Below are 13548 nucleotides of genomic sequence, written 5' to 3' on the forward strand. Positions count from 1 at the left end.
TAATTAAATGAACTTCGCTGAATAAACTGTGAAGGAACATGTTTACGGGACCAACGGTTTCTTTATCGTAGTCGGGATCAGCACCACCAGAGTTCACAATTTTTACTTGCACGTGGAGAAGTGTTTTGGACAAATCTAAATAAGTATCGGAGTTTCCGGGAATATCGAAATTAATGTTATAATTTTCATCCGCGTTGGAAACTGGATTGAATTCCACCCATTCTCCACTGACGATCCCCGTTTGCGTGAGAGGAACCTCGAAAAGGTCAAATTCCGAGTTGGTACAACTTCCGGACTGGTGATGAATTAGAGCCATTATTTTGAGAATATATCGGAATGTTAAGCTACGCGTCTCCCTCGCTTCTTAGCCGTGACTGAACTGACGAGTTGAATCTTTCTACGCTTTCTTTTTATACCATTGCCAGTCATTTCCTGTTTCACCATATCCTTTAACTCGGAAAACGTTTCCTTCCCGATAGCAGTGCCGTGATTTTTCAATGAACTTCTTATCGGTACACCACTAGCAACATCGTCAGCGACTTTAGCGCCGGTTTTCAGAAACTTTTTACCCAAGAATATAGCGCACCGTTTTAAAATTGGAACGTCTTTTCGAAAAGCAGACGCCAGTATATTTCCGAGTCCATAGCCGCGTTGCGTCGACGAACCCCGATAGATTTGGAATGAACCATTCCCAACTTGTGATCGGTAATAGTTGTCATAGTCGATGATATTATTCGAACCAAACCTAACTTGATTTAAATAATACTTTTCGTAATCGGACTCGCTTTCTCTGAACGCGGTTTTCATGGTGCGCACCGGTCAATATCTAACTGAGAAATGAGGGTGGGGTACTTGGGCTACCTTTTATAACGGTCGAAAATGTAGAGTAATGTGAACCTTTCCTCTCTCGAACTGAACCGGTACACCCATTTCGGATAAAATGTGTATTTCAATGGTTTGAAATCTATTAGTTGCCACCGGAATGTAATGCGGTTTGACAAAATCTCTATCTACGGTGTCACCGTCTTTACCCTGAACGCTCACAATTTTTAATAGTGGGGCGTTACAGTCGCCAACGGGACGATTTTCGACTATGTCGGAATAAACGAACAAGGAATGAAGATCCATATCGACGGTATAATTCGATAACGTTTCATTTTTGCTAATAGTGAAATCGTCTTCGGTATTTCTTGTAAATCCAAGTATAGTCACTAGGATCCCCGACATTTTTAAATATACCTGATTTTCCAATTTGACGTGAACCTTTCTCAAGTGTTTCATGTATTTAAACGAGACTGGTAACGCTCGCGACTCTGTGGCGCTAATAACAGTAGCGCGTTTATTATCAAATTCAAATTGTATTAGATCTAGAAGATCAGTAACGCATCCGTAATAGCCTTTAGGCACATCGATATGGGTCGGAAACTCACGTTCATTATTCTTCGAAAGAGTTACGATACAATCATCTCTTAGATTGTTCCACGTTCTTGGATAATTAATCTCGGCCAGACCAACCTCGTTAGGACCATCCAGTTGTACACATTCTGAGAGATATGTATGAAATTTGCTCATGGTATTACCCTCGAAGAACTTCGAAGATGAATCCGATGGTAATGTAATCTAGAAACTCATACTACTATAATTTCTTTGACCCAACTGTCGAATGAGGGAGGATATCCTTTCCAACGTACTAATTTCTCAACTTGTCCGTCGGGAGTCCGTCTGCTTCTCAAAATCTTTTCAATTAAAAATGGACAACTTTCTAGGTCTTTACCGACTCGCTGTATTTCCTCCTTGTAGAAAACACCCGAAAGGAGCTCGGAATTGAGATCACTTAGCTTATATACCGGTGGATTTCTTGAAACTCTTTCCACTACACGGAATAGTTCTTCCGTCCAATTTGCCAAATAACCTTTTTCAAATGTTTTTTTTTATTTATACTCATTCTAACAATATCTCCGATATCAAAAGGAAACGAAATTGGCGGGGAAAAATTAATCATCCCATATAAATTTTTCCAAACTTTATCCGAATTTTCCTGGGAAACGTCAACTGGTTTACATTTTATAGAGCTGTGATAATTGTGGTTGTATGATCTGACAAGTTCTTTCAAAACATCTATGTATTTATGCGTATAATTTTTAGTAAAGTAACGATACAATCGTTCTTTCAAAGTCATGTTGAAAGGTTCGACGACGGACGCCTTCACTTCAGAGTGTGTTGCGAAAAATTGAATGCCACTTTGTTTGAAATATTTTTGAACAGCGGAACACACAAATTCACTACCGTGGTCGCTCTGAACTCTTTTCGGTCGACGCCCCGACGATAGAATATTCTTAAAAGCCTCCACCATTGTCTGTCCCTTCTTATTTTTTACCGCCACTAAAATTTCGAACTTGCTGAAGACATCGATACAGCAAAGCAAATACCCTTACCCCCTATTCATACGGGATGAACTTTGCAGATCGGCCAAAATCAACTTGCCATTGGTCGTCTATACTGTATACAATAGTTCGATTCCTCTGAAATGCACGTCTAACTGGTTTGTGTAGCGTGTATGTATCTTGATGTTTCAGGAAGTTTTTAACCCCTTTCAACGTTACCTTTACACCTTTTGATTTAGCCGCTTGATATAGCGCTTTAACTCCTCCAAAGGAACCGGACTCACGAACATCAAAGTATATGTCCTTTAGTCTATTCGTTCCGCGTGCAGTTCGCACTACTATAGTAATGTATCACCAACTCGGATACTTCGAAGATAATAATAATGGCTATGATTAAGAAAGCGGTCAGTAATTTCGGATATTTAAAAAACGAATGAGTAAGACCAGCTATAACAGCAGCTTCCATCGTACTACCGTCCATTGTGGTGGATAAGTGTGAAATGAATATAAAGTACAATTGTTTTTCTTATTAACTCAAATTTTATTCAAAACGTTACAAGACAATCCAATTTTGGAATCCGTTACCATTCATATTACTAACAATAGTATCATTTTTTAAATCTATATACGTTTGTTTTTATTTTTACTAGCTAATATTTCCCTAAATAAGGATTTAGGTACGTTTTCCTTTACTAAACAATAGTAAAACTCATCAACTCCGGGAATGATTTTAATTTTTTTTAGAGTTTACCGCCCAATACGCCAAAACATCTATAATATGTGAACCGGAAATCGCATCTCCTTGATATATTAATTCACCATTTACGTTAAACTTAATATTTGTAGATTTCTCTATCCATTTGTACAACGCCAAACATTGGTCAATATAATATCCTGGAATAACGGAGGTGATTTGCGTTTCCCAGTTTTTAACTGAAGTTTTTTCTTTGCTTTAAACACCTTGTTGCTGTAATTTGTGATTAAAAATGTTTAGTTTTTCAGTTTTGTTCAATTTCCTACGTTCCATAACATTATTAGGGTCGGTGTGTATTTCGAGGAGAGTATCCACTTTCGGTATCTGCTCATGATTTTCCCTCACTTCGGAACTTCCAGTTTGGAGTCTTTTAAAAACGTCTTCCGAAACTAACATCATTTTCCGGCCCATCACTTGATTACCTTGCTTATAGCGGCACCTGCCACGGAGCTAAGAATTGAGAATCTTTTTCTCTTTGATGGTGATAATTTTCGATTTAATTTACGAAGAATACTACGATGTTTCTTCAATCGCTGCTTGCGCTCGTCTGATATTTTAACTGAACCGCGTAAAACATTTATACAACATTCGGCTAAAGCCTTTATCTCTTCATTGGTGGCGTTCTTAATGGCGTCTTTTCTCTGGCGCGCTTTCCCAGATGATAAATATTCCAAAAAGATTAAATTTTCTCGCACCCTATTCGGCGGAACCATGTCGCGATTTTATGAGCTTTAACGATGGCACAGTGATTAGGATCTCGATGGAACTTACAATGGTCCGGTGGATTTAAACAGTATATGGTCGAAAGACGGGGGCAACCCCGTTCAAAAATCGTGTATAGAATATCTATAGAAATATATAGAGGTTTATAGAAAGGCTATGGGACACCATAGGAATATCTTTTTCTATATAATTTTCGAAGAAAATACCACTAACTTTTTTTTGGGAAATGTTTATGGTTTTAAAAACTTCAAATGTCTATAGATATTCCCAAAGTACTCTATAGGTTTTCGAGCTATCCCATCAAGCCCTTACAAAAATATGTCTATTGAAAACCCGAGTTTTATCTTTATAGTTTTCCTTGGTTTTTAATACTTTTCCTAGGTTATTTTAATGGTTTATCTTTGGCTTTTTAGTAGATTTTATTTCGATACTTGAGTTAATTTCTGAACATTTTATTAAAGTTATTTATATAGATTTACCAAATGTTTTGAAAAAACTTCACTGGTAATTTTAGTCAATTTCTATATAATTTATTGTGTTTTTTGTTGTTAAAACACCAGTTTTTCACTGGTATATAGTGGAATTTCCGTAGAATTGGCCGTTTTTTTAAACAGCAATTATTCATTTGTAAATTTAGTGGAATTTCTACACGATTTACCAATTGTTTTTTTTTAGAAAACAGCATAAGTAACCGGGTAGCGGGTTACAGATTTGGCTTGTTGAAATATACATCGCATAAACTGTATGAGCATCATCCTTTAAACACATTATTCGCCTATTTACATGTATCACAACAAACGGAAGAAACGATAATTAATAGCAAAGACCTGGGACTTATTATGTTGCAGACAGTGTGATGCTTTTTAAGAAAATACCCTCAACTTTACGTAATTAAGCAGCTTGTCGTGTATCAGAAATAAGGTGCATTTAATTGACTATGCACAGTGTTACCGGTCATAGCGTATAAATAGCCTTTGAATACAAGTTTTCGGTCTCTACCGAAAGATATGATATCCAAGTCTCAAGGTCTCATTCGGAATATATGGTCTCAAGGTCTCCGTCGGAAAATTGGGTCACTTGGGTCTCCAAATCGCCGCTGGAAGAACTACTCTCCAGGTCTTTGCCGAAAGATCTTATCTCCGGGTATTCAGATCTCCGTCGGAAGGTCTGGCCACTAGGTCTACGTCGGTAGGTCTCGTCTCCAGGTCTCCGATGGAATTTCTGTTCTGCAGGTCTCTGCCGGAAAATCTGGTCGCCAGGAAGATCATCCTCTGACGGTTTCTGATATATATTTTCCACTTTGTTTTGGTAACAAGTCTCCGGTCTTTCGTCTTAACTGAAAGTCTTGGTTTCCGGTTTTTCAATAATTGTTTTTCTAAGTGAAATTTAATTTAATATTTGAAACCGTTCCGATTACTAATAGACTTTGGATCTTCTTAAAAATCAAGCCAGCGAAGGAGATTGTTCAGGCCTAGCATTTCGTATGAAATGTGGATGCTACGCTTCGCCACATCTGTCGTAATTTCTGATTTCTTTTGCATTTTACCGTTTGCATAAATTGAATCATTTGTTATGAATATTTATATTTCGAACTCAACGTTAGCTTCTCGGCCTTTTGGTTAAGACCAAAGTGTAGTATCAATGTTCTAAATACTCTTAATTAGGTTCACTTGGATGTTATATGTTGTGGCATCCTCTGACGGTTTCTGATTTATAATTTCCACTTTGTTTTGGTAACAAGTCTCCGGTCTTTCGTCTTAACTGAAAGTCTTGGTTTCCGGTTTTTCAATAATTGTTTTTCTAAGTGAAATTTAATTTAATATTTGAAACCGTTTCGATTACTAATAGACTTTGGATCTTCTTAAAAATCAAGCCAGCGAAGGAGATTGTTCAGGCCTAGCATTTCGTATGAAATGTGGATGCTACGCTTCGCCACATCTGTCGTAATTTCTGATTTCTTTTGCATTTTACCGTTTGCATAAATTGAATCATTTGTTATGAATCAGAATGATTTTCCTCAAAGATCTCCGTCGCTTTTATAGCAATCTCATATGGGTTAAAGTTCGCGTAAACATCGTAATAAGTAATATACTAGATTAATTACCCTCCATTAATCTAATCGGGTAGATTTTGAAACGGAATTTTTTCTACGCATTATTAAAAAATACGCCTGTGAACAACAGAATGACGTCATTCTGCTTTCAAATCACAGTCCACTGCTCCTCCAATTTTTAACACAAAATCTTTGGTTAATTTTTGCCCACAATGGTATCCATATTTATATTTATTTTCTTCACTACTCATTTAACATTAAAATTTTAAAATTTATTATTATTATTAGTTTATTTTTTGTTGCAGATTACTGCAATAAATAACTAATAAACTAATAATAATAAAGTTTAAAATTTGTGTGCAAAATTTGACCAAAGATTTTGTGTTAAAATTTGGAGGAGCAGTGGACTGTGATTTGAAAGCAGAATGACGTCATTCCGTTGTTCACAGGAATATTTTTTAATACTATTTCAATTAATTTGACAAATTAATCAACAATAAAAATAATATAAATACCTTTAAGGCCGCACCTCTAACTGTTTTATCAGTTTTAAGAACGGTCGTTGTTATTGTTAATATTGTTATAATTTATACAAACGGCGATGCCGTGACACGAACACAGATAGCTGCTGGACGCGTATTCTCTAAAAACCGACGGCCTTACCAACCAAGCTAAGCCGTCCTCTCCAAATTTTAAGCTTGAACTTTTACTATTGAACACTTTTTGTTTCGTGCCCGCCCTATAGGGGGGCGCATTTCTTCCAAAGGGCGGAACGAAATTTTGCGTTTACTCAATAGCGGTACAAGTAGATTGTTAGCTAGTAATGCCCGCAAAGGCGGGAGAGATAGATCCGTTCGACATTGCAACAGAGAGCAATTATATTATACTAGCCGAGAAGCCCGCCTTACAGGCGGGCCCTCAGCTAGTTGTGTGTTTCGAGGCACTCCAACCCAGTACGCCCCCCAACCCCTTTTACCCATGTGAAAATTACCGTGGCAGTCTTTCCCCCATAGTCGAACCACCGCAGTAAGGCCCCCTCCCTTTTTTCCATGCGATAATTTCCATGGTACCCTTAACCCCATAGTCTACCTCCCCCCTTTCACATGCGATAATTTCCATGGTACCCTTTTCCCCAAAGTAGAACCACCCCAGTAAGGCCATACCTCCCCTTTTTTCCCATTTGATAATTACCGTTCATCTCCTTTTTTCTCATGTTATAATTACCGTGGTACCCACCTCCCCCCTTTTCCCATGTGATAATTACCGTGGTACCCTTTTCCCCATAGTAGAAACACCCCAGTAAGGCCCTTCCTCCCCCTTTTTCCCATATGATAATTACCAGGGTACCCCTCCCCCTTTTGCGCATGTGATAATTACCGTGGTACCCCCTCTACGCTTTTCCCATCTGATAATTACCGTGGTACCCTTTTCCCCGCAAAAATAACTCAAACTCGCAGTCGTACCAAACCCACCTGTACCCCTTTAAACCTCCTGTATCCAATGGCTAATGTATAAAGGCCACGGGACTAACGTACGCCGAGAGCGCCACAGGACTTTTAAATCGGAACGACCCCGAAACCCCCCGGCCCTCCCCGTTTCCGAAACAAATAGGCCTTCTGAAACTACTCCATACGATCCCCCACTCCGAAATTCGCCGCGGAAACAGAGAGAAAAATTCGGGTGTATTGCGTGTTGGGACAAACACAGCCCAACTCTCAGGGACGACAGATTTTGAGAAAATAGATAGTCGAACCGCCTCAGTAACGAAGCCAAAGGCAGTCTCGGTTGCTTTATGTTCCGCGGGTTGTTTTTTCCTCGCCGGCCCGCCTTCGCCCTCCTTACTGACTAACCAAAAGCTCAAAATAGATAGTCGAACCACCTCAGTAGCGAAGCCAAAGGCAGTCTGGTTTCACTCTGTTCAGCGGGTCGCTTTTTCCTCGCCGGCCCGCCTGCGCCTTCCTTACTGACTAACCAAAAGCTCGAACGACGACGACGACGAAGTGGTTTTTACACACAATCCTAAGGATTTGTGTGTATTAGTCTCACGTACAGTGTAGCCGATGCCGATGCTGATGCCGATGCCGATGCCGCCGATGGCGCCGTGTCGCGCATACCTCTTCAACGGTTAGGGCTAGAAGAGTCAATGATATCTCGTTCGAATGTACAGACATCGCCATTGATAGCCTTTCATAAAGTTTTCAAATCGGAGCCCAAAAAGTTGGGCATTTGCCCAATTTACTATTTCCGGTGATTTCCTTTATGTGGTTGATATTTTGTTAAAAATTAAGTCCGGTAACGTTAAAATAAATATTATTGGATAGGTTAGGATTCATTTGAACTACAACTTCGGTTATATCAGTAAATATTAAATTTAAGTATAGTTTTCAGGGTTACTTACCGGACCCCAATGTTCATGATTTTATATTTCCGCCTGAAAGTCGCCATAACGTTCCTTAATTTAAGTCCGATTTTCATGAGAGTTATATTTTTGAATAGCTGGTTTACATATAACCTAGAATTGCAATTTCGTTGCTTAATTTTAATTCTTAGTAAGGTTTCTTTGGACAGCGTATAAGTACCCCCATCAACTCCAACATTGGAAATACGGGTGATTATAGAGACTTTACGCGAATTTCCCTCTGGCATTTTCCAAGGCCGTTCTAATATGACCAAAAGTATCAAATAAGTGTGACACTTCTGGGAGGCCGTTATAATATGACCAAAAGTAACAAATAAGTGTGACATTTATCGGAGTATTATGCTTACAATGTATCACCCGAAGTAACAATTAAGTGTGACACTTATAGGAGGCCGTTATAATATGACCAAAAGAAAAAATAAGTGTGACACTTATCGGAGTATTATGCTTACAACGTATCACCCGAAGTAACAATTAAGTGTGACACTTATCGGAGGCCGTTATAATATGACCCGAAGTAACCAATAAGTGTGATCCGAAGTAAAAAATAAGTGTGATCAGAAGTAAAAGAAATCTTCGATGCTTTCAAATTCTGAATAGAAGTAACAAATAAGTAAATAGGTGTTAATACAATTATGTGTGGCCGTGGATATATATTCGTTGTGATATCGGCGTTGCAGGCTGCTCAAACAAAAATAACACATTAGAAGGATTGTGTGTATTCTGACCGTCGTACGTCTTGTTATAATATAGATGCTCTCTGATTGCAGAGAGGTCTACGGGTAACCTCTCTGAAAGAGATGTGGCGGAGAAAACTGGAAATCTGTAACCTCCTAGCGGTCGCAAATGTCAGAAGTAAAAAATAAGTGTGGCACTTTCTTATCGAAACCGTGTATGGTCAGAAGTAACAAATAAGTTTGGCACTTTCTATCGAAACCATGTATAGTCAGAAGTAAAAAATAAGTGTGGCACTTTCTTATCGAAACCGTGTATGGTCAGAAGTAATAAACAAGTGTGGCACTTTCTTATCGAAACCGTGTATGGTCAGAAGTAATAAATAAGTGTGGCACTTTCTTATCGAAACAGTGTATGGTCAGAAATAAAAAAATAAGTGTGGCACTTTCTTATCGAAACCGTGTATGGTCAGAAGTAATAAATAAGTGTGGCACTTTCTTATTAAAGGGAGAATGAACCAAAAAAAATAGTTGGTTTCATTCGATAGAAATCTTTGACGCGCACGCAGTGCCATTAATTTCCGCCCCCTCCGACCACCCCCCTTAAAAGGAGAGTTACCGGAAAAAAGGTTGATCTCATTCTATAGAACAATAAAAGTAAAAGATTGGAATCGTCTACGTGAGAGAGTGAGACCAAAAAATCCATAGCAGTCGAACTTAGGGCCTGTTGCAAAAGTCTGCTTTATTAGAATCGCACATGTTAAATTCAATGGTCTAGCACTTTGGCTAGGGCTTTTGCAACAGGCCCTTAAGCTGCAAAGTATGCGACCATGGGGACAGAATCTCCGTCTGGCCATATTCTTAGTACATAAATACATTCTTGCAATAATATGATTCATGCAGTTGTTAATAATCCATGTTAAATATCAGCTCTAAGAAAATACCAATAGGTGTTTTCGTAAATCCGCCGCTTCACTTTTTACTGTTGGGAGTACTGCCAACCGAGGCATTTTTTAGTTGGCCGTAATAGCCGTTTTTGTTTTCGGTTTCGTCTAAAGTGTCGCCTGCTAAAGTTTATTTTTTTTTACCTAGACCGTTTCGATCGTTTCGCCATATTTTTAGGTAAAATTGTTATTTAATAAACTAGAAAATTATTTGTTAAACATTTGAAACTTATTTTGAAGGGTTCAAGATAAGATAAATTGCTTTTGTTGTATATCTAAAGGTATGTACCATATGCAAACTTTTGATAGTGCCATTATTTCCGACAGGCCTTGTCCTACGTAAAGAAAATCTTAAAACTACACGACCAAAAATATAAAATATATTAAAACATACCTAGGAATATTTTCATTTATGGAGTCCATAACCCACCCAACACTTAGCCAACATATAAAATAAATACTAAAATACTAAATAGGACCACAATTGTTATTTTCTCAAAGGCCGCTGCTGTTTAACTATCACCCAGTGTACCTGAAGCAGACGCCAAATTCGAACAAAACAACGCATAACTCGTTTCTATGACGTTTTTGTGACGTCGACCCCAACAGTAAAACAAGTTCGTCGGTGGGGAAAACAATTTGCTTATTCAGCTATTTAGTCACCGAGATATTATAAAATTCGAGAATGACATATTCTATTAGTTTCTGTTCTGCAAAATTACATTAATGGGTATTTTTTTTTAATAATTTCCGAAATAACATGACTTTTGGTGGTTTAACTACCCAAATGTTGATATAAATTTCCTAAAATAAACACATTTGAATTCCAGTTTAAGAATTTTTTTAAATCATATCCTCCAATTTCAATAATTTAAAAGAATTATGTTTGTCGTGTTTTGCTTACCTATTTCATCTTTGATACTTTCCATCTATCTAACGATAGGAAATCAAATGGCCTCAACAGCTTCTGTATTGGTTTGCCCTCCCGGGTATCCTGAGGGTGGGCGGTGCCCACTCTTTAACATAGGATGGTAAATTGAATATCGGACGATAGGAAATCAAATGGCCTCAACAGCTTTTGTATTGGTTTGCCGACCCGGGTATCCTGAGGTTGGGCGGTGCCCACTCTTTAACATAGGATGTTGAATTTTATATCAAACAATAGGAAATCACATGGGCTCAACAGGTTTTTTCTTAGTTTGCCCACCCGGGTCGGCTGATGGTGGGCGGCATCCACTCTTTAACTTAGGATGGCAATTTATATATCAAACGATAAGAAATCACGTAGCCTCAACAGATTTTGTACTAGTTTGCCTACCTGTGTCTACTGGCCCACAAGGGGTCGGAGTGTGCAATAACTGGTGGCTTTACCGGGGAGTCGGGGTCCGGCTCTTATAACCCATCACGGGCGGTGGCGCACTGGGAGATGTTTAATCCGTCCAAATGGTCCTATCTCCACCTCCGACTTCGGTCCGGTGTGGGCTGGTAACTGGGCTTCGGCCCAGGCTAACGGAGAGGGTCCAAGCAAACGGGCCGCCTCGGCGGATTGAGTAGCCTGCTGTGGGGCTGCGGGCCTCCGTATGAGGGCACGGCAGACCCATCTCCGGGTCTTTTGGAGTTCCACCGGGATCTCCGGTGCTAGCTGTGCCGGGTTATGCGGTGTGCTGTGTGCCCGCCGTTCCCCTTTAGGAGCTCTTTCCAATTGGCTTGGCTCTCTATCTTCTTAGGTAGGGTGTCGGCTGGCGTTGCCAGAGCATCCGCTCTTATTCCCACTGCTGTGTGGGGATTGGTTTACCCATTGCTGCACCTTCTGCTGGGTTGAGTGGCATGCGTCGACGGTGCGACCATCAGTAGTGGGGTACTGCTACCCATGCTGGATTTGTCACCTGTCCGGGCTTGTGGACACCGGCGTAGGGCATAATGATGATAGACCTCCGGTGATGTGGTTTCAATCTTACCGGTACACCGGGCTATAAATCTGATGCATGTACCTGTGTCTACTAAGGGTGTATAGGTTTGTCCACTCTATTACACTGATGTGGAACTAAAATTACGGCCTGGGCCGACGTGTTAGAGTTTCCGTTTCTCTATTTATGATGTCCGTAAGTGGGATTTTTAAATACATCCCCGATCATTATAGATAATGCGTTGGGGCCTTCGCACTATGTACTTTGTTTCCTATATTTGATCTGAGAAGCACGTTTTTAACGGAAAGATAACGGTTTTGTTGTAGTCGCGGGTCCGGCTGCATCGTAATTTTTTTTATTATCGCGATTGTACCGCATCTGGTTCAGAGTTTAAAAAATATAATAAATAACAATTTCTTTGCGGCGAAAAATGCTCGTACCAATAAATTCCTGGCATCGTAAAAATATTTTTTTTTAAATATCAGAACAAAAATTATTCGGACGGCGCTATTCTGGGAAATTGCCTGTCGTAATGTTGTCTTTTCCGTGGTCTGGTTTGCCATTATCCCATGCTTTTCCATGGTCTGGTTTCCCATAATCCCATGCTTTTCCATGGTCTGGTTTCCTATCATCCCATGCTTTTCCGTGGTCTTGTCTCGCATTATCCATCCTTAAGTTATAAAATAGGGGAAGTAGAGGACCAAAATTTTCGCCAACCCACTTTCGGAATCGGTCTATTTTAGACCCGAATATCAAATATTTTATCTTTAAGTCGATTTATGTAGCTTTAGCTATATTTCTTTGCATTTAACTTAGCAAACCATAATGATTTCATAGTTATCTGGAACGTTCGTCACAGAAAGATAGGAAGCGTTTTGACCTGTGGCCCACTTTTATGTATGTGCAATATCGTTTAAAAAACTGTAAACGTATTTTGCCTATACGTTTATAAGAAATGTCTATAAATATAATAGTTAAATATTGGTAACTTTCTAATTGGCGGGTAGGCTGAATAAGTTACCATCTGGAAAAACTATAAAACGATATATTTGGAGCATATGTGAAAGGATTTGGAATCGAAAATATTGTGAAAATATCGCGCGTCGTGTTGAAACAACCGTGGGTGACTGACTACATCAAATTTTGGAACTCTAATCCTCTTTACTGCTGAAAAAGTTGGGTTTTTAATCATTGCGAAAAGTCACCCAAAGTAATTATGGGCCAACTACACAATACTTATCAAAAAGCAGGTTCCTAATTTTCGTGCATTTTTTACGAAAAATTATCAGAAATTTATTCGATTTAATTATTGATGAGCGTCAAATACCCCAAAAATCTATAAAAATCATCAATGTAGTGAAATGTATTTTTCTATGACGCATTCTCCCTAATCTCCCAAATAAAATAAAACTGTACTTTATTGCTGGTCAATTATAGGCTCAAATTCTAGTTAAACAAAATTAAATATTTTTTTCTCTCCGTTGGTCAGTTTCAGTATCTGCACCCTAAAATCACGCGAGTACAATATTTACTTTAACAATAAAAATGCATAAGTTGCGTTGGATGAAACGCGACTTTCAACTAGACCTTCAAGCACTCATGTCGATCATTTTCCCTTTATATTAATCGCATGACACCAGCCACATGTGTAGATATCCAGGTACGTACAATATTGCGATACCACTTGACA

The sequence above is a fragment of the Leiobunum rupestre genome, chromosome 5, assembly GCF_980474605.1.
Source record: "Leiobunum rupestre chromosome 5, qqLeiRupe1.1.hap1, whole genome shotgun sequence".
NCBI lineage: Eukaryota > Metazoa > Arthropoda > Arachnida > Opiliones > Sclerosomatidae > Leiobunum > Leiobunum rupestre.